The following is a 5,000-nucleotide window of genomic DNA, read 5'->3' on the forward strand; positions in this document are numbered from 1 at the left end:
GGAGGATAGAGTGATACCCGTTTTGGTTCAGTATTCCTGTTACCCGATGGATATTCTCAAGACTATTGGCTGCAAAACACCTCCAGATGATCACACTTCCCCCACCATGCTTTACAGTTGGAAATATTTTCTCAGTAGTCATCCGTTCGCTAATTCTTCGTCTGGCATAAATTCTACGCTGGGATCCGAAGATTTCAAATTTTGATTCATCAGTCCAGAGGACTCGTTCCCATTCGTCAACTGTTCAAGTTTGGTGTTTTCTAGCACGCATGAGTCGTTTACGTTTATTCACAGGTGGAAGCAGTGGTTTTTCTGGCAGTGCAGCGGCCATTTAGACCAGCAGCAATGAATCTTTGCTTCACGCTTGTAGGAGACACGTTAGCTTCGCCGGCTTCACTTACTTGTATAGTAATTTCATTTGCTGTCAGGCGCCTATTTTGAGTGATTCTGATGAACTTATCCTGTGATTTAGGAGTCACTGTTGGACGACCTGACTGAGCTCCATCGTTATTTTTCTCCTGTTTCGTTATACCTTACAATGGCGGAGCAGACGGAAGTGTAGGAAACTTAAAGATTTTTAGCTATATCTCGAAAACAATATCTTTCTCTACATAATGTGACAATGCATTATCTCTTTTCAGGTGATGAATTACTGGTTTTGCCCACATTTAGGTTGACTTTTAGGAATTTCACTCAGATGCTTTGGCAAAGCATTAAATAGCTGTGGGCCCTTGAATCCAAAGCTACTGCAGTACATGGTCCTCAGTGTAACCGGGGTAGTTGAGACCTTTGGAACACTGCAGTGGTATCAAGTTCGGGGATTAGTATAACTTGAGTTGTGTGTCAACCCTTCTAGGATCTTCCATACATATATCATTGCATACCTCTCTCGTCATTGCTCCTGGAAGTAGAGTCGTTGCTCGTTCAGTCTCTCCCAGTAGCTCAGCTGTTCCAGTGAGGCAATCTTCCAGGTATAGCACCGCTGAACTGCCTCAAGTTCCACTATTAATCTGACGCCGAGGTGACAACAGTTGCGAACAGGAGTCCAGACGGCTAAGGACCAACATAGTCCTCTGCTCCTTTGTTCCGAAAGTTCTCAGAATCCATCCGGCCATTCACTTGCACATTGCCACCATCTTGCTATCTATGTGAAACGAGGCGTCGTTACTCAGACCAATCCCCAAATCATGCACTGTACCTGACTCTGGGATTGCTGCTACTTTTGGTCTAAATTATTGTTGTTGCCGCATGTGAGCTCTGCCTGGTTGATAGCGGAGGGCTTGGAATTCACTTGTATTCAATTGCATGTGGTTTTCTTCAGCCCATTTATGTATGGCATCGAGATCTTTCTGTAGAACATTAGCACCGGAAGGTTTCTTGACTGCTTCCACTATTTTTGTGTCATCGGCATAGCTACTAAGTGTGGCTATCTGCGCAAGAGAGCCACAATAAACAGTAGCAGCACCGAGACAGTTCCCTGCGGCACTACACTCTCTATTATTGTCTTCTTGGAGAGGGCCTCACAGGCTGCCATCGCCTGGCTTCTGTCTTTTAAGAAATAATGCAATTGTTCTCCCCAGTTTTCCTACTATGCCGAGTTTCCGTAGCTTGTGACATATCATCTCGTGCGACTTCCATTCATTTATAGGACTTAGGCATGCATCGCATACCTCTCAGCAATTTACAATATATACATATATAGCAATAACTTGCGAAAATGCATATCTAAGAAGAGAAGCAAACAAATCTTACAATAGACATGAATTAAAAGCAAAGTAAAGGAAGGAAAAAATAAAAACTAACTCGAAATAAAGAGCTGGGGCTGTTACGAAGTTTGTGTTGTTGACACAAGAGACATTGTAACCAGGTTCATTTAGGGCTTCGTTGCATATACAACCGGCTTTGTCAATGGTTGCATTTCCTGTACACACCCGTCTTTCTGTACACACCCGTCTTTAATTGCAATGGGGAAACACACAAAAACCGTTCGATTCACTTCAACATTTAAATCTAATTTGCAAAAATACTTTCGTCGCTTTGAGACCGCGACCTGTTCACTGACAAAACTTTGTGCTGCATCTCGAAATTTTGTCAGTGAACAGGTCGCGGTCTCAAAGCGACGAAAATAGTTTGACTAATTAAATTTAAATGTTGAAGTGAATCTAACGGTTTTTGTGTGTTTTAAATAGCTTATAAACACCTTCCATGCTGCTATTGTTTTCGTTCTAGTACACGATCTCAGATCAGGTCATTTACTATGCAAGTACATCTCCGTAACTCTAATATTCTGTTGATAAACTGAAGTACATAAGATCAGAATGAATAATCCTTCTTACTTAAAATATGGGTGAGGTGGGGGTGAGGGTGGGGGCAGGTCGATTACGTCGATCCCAGTATGCAACTGGTATTTATTTCATTGATTCCGAAAGAATGAAAGTGGAAGTCTTTCGACCTCAGAATTGACCATGAAAGGTCACTTAGGATTTTTATTTTAAAAATTTTTATCAAGCAAATGTCCATCCGTCTATCTTCGTGTTTGAATTCAAATTCCGCTGCGATTGACTTTATCGTTCATACTTTTGGAGTCGATAAAATAAGTACCAGTTGACCACTGGGGTCGATTTAACTGACATAACCCCACCACTTAAACTCCTGACCTTGTGCCAAGATTTGAAACCAATATAAACAAATACCTGTTGAGAGTTATATGCCATCTCTTTAACCATTTTGATGCCAGCCTGTCTTAGGCCGCCCTTGTCTGAGACAGTCCTTGGTTCTATGCTAAGATCTTCTAAATTAAACCTTAATTAAGATTTCATGTTAATTTCATGTTCCAAGCAGTAGATTAATAATGACAAGATTGTTTTCCTAAATTTTTTATTTTCAAAATTAATTTAGACTAACACAGTTTTACATCAACAGAAATATGGTAACAAAAGGGTTAAACAGTGTTGTTGTCGTTGTTGGTGTTGTTGTTGGTGAAGTGGTGGTGATGGCGGTGATGATGCAGTCACCGTATAATTGATTATAACATTGATTAATTAAAAAATAAATGTTAATTAATTATTCGTATAGGTGGTGACTTGACAGAGTTTTTAGAGCGCAGGATTAAAATGCAACGCTGTTTTTGTTCCAGATCACTGCCTTCTGAGTTCAAATCCCACCGAAGTTAGCTTCACCTTTTTGGGTTTATCATATAAAACACCAACTGAGAAAGATGGCAGAAACGCCAGGGGTGACGGACGAGACGCTGTATGGTACTTGTTATGGTTCTTTGTGTAGTCGACTTAACTCATCGCTCGGTTACATACTCCTCACTCCCTTGTACTTGAGGAACCTTGGGTGAGACTCTATTGTAAAAATTCAGGTCAGGTCTTCGATTAGAAAATAAACTCCTTCGACTAGTTTCGGAGACCCTGAAAAATTCTTTCTTCTATAGGTACAAGGCCTGAAATTTTGGGGAAGGAGCTAATCCGTTACATCGACCCCGTTATATTAACTGCTACTTATTTTCTAGATGGACGGTGAAGTCAGCCTCGGCGGAATTTGAACTTATAACGTAGAGAGCCGGAAGAAATATCGCTCAGCTTTTTGTACGGCGTGGTAACGATTCTGATTCTTCACTGCCTTGAGAATATGAAAAACTAAAGGGTTACAGATACTGCCTACCCTTATTGACTAAATGGTAAAAAACATTTCCCTTCGCGCATTTGTAACCTAAGCTCACATCCTACAGGTCTGTGGGAGTCGCGTTTACTTTGACATCCGTACTTTATGAATCGATAAAATAAAAAATAAGTGTCCTTCAAATTTGCTGGAGGTTTCATAAACTTGCTACTCTAAGTCCAAGTCATTTCTTGAGTGGGGAAAAGGCAGCGGTAAACCATTCCGTTATCCAGCTTCAGAAGGGTGGCACATTGGCTGATTCGTCAGCGCATTATCAAAATAAAGCTTTGTGTGGTATTTATTTCTTGATCTTTAAGGTGGCGAGCTGGCAGAATCGTTAGCACGCCGGGCGAAATGCGTAGCCGTATTTCGTCTGCCGTTACGTTCTGAGTTCAAATTCCGCCGAGGTCGACTTTGCTTTTAATCCTTTCGGGGTCGATAAATTAAGTACCAGTTACGCACTGGGATCGATGTAATCGACTTAATCCGCTTGTCTGTCCTTGTTTGTCCTCTCTGTGTTTAGCCCCTTGTGGGTAGTAAAGAAATAGGTATTTGTTCTTGATCTTTATACTCTAAGTTCACTTATCACCAGGGATATCTTCGTTTCCTATTCTTTCGTGTCTCTAAAATGGACCACTATTTCATTGAGAAGGCATCAATATTAGATTTTCTCTTACTGTCTTTCCTAAAATGCAGGGAATTTTAGCATAGTTCAAAAGAAACTATCATTTCTTCGAGAAGAATATCTTCTTTGCATCCTCCCTCATAGTCTCTCCTAAAATCCAGGATCTTTTACATTCATTCAAAATAGACCGTTATTCCATACATATTCTTTTCTGAAAACGACAATAGCAGCAGTAGAAGTCAGGCGACCAGTTCAATAATTCCCATCGATTAACAAGTTATTCTTTATCAAGTTTCTCTCAATTGACTAAGAGACTCTTCAGAGTATTACCTTCAGAGGTTATAGTCGATCATATCGACTGTGTTATTTATTTATCGATCTCTATCGAAAAGGTCAAATTTATATGGCTTAAAGAGATGACTGGCAAACATAAGCACACTCTACTTAGACACACATACACACACACACACATACACATACATTTATTAATTTATATATATATATATAATATATGTATATATATATATATAATGTATATTATATATATATATATATATACATATATACATATATATATATATATATATTATATATATATATATATTAATATATATATATATATATATGTGTGTGTGTGTGTGTGTTTGTGTGTCTTTGTTTGTCCCCTAGCATTGCTTGACGACCGATGCTGGTGTGTTTACGTCCCCGT

Source organism: Octopus sinensis, linkage group LG12 (assembly GCF_006345805.1).
Source record: "Octopus sinensis linkage group LG12, ASM634580v1, whole genome shotgun sequence".
Classification (NCBI taxonomy): Eukaryota; Metazoa; Mollusca; class Cephalopoda; order Octopoda; family Octopodidae; genus Octopus; species Octopus sinensis.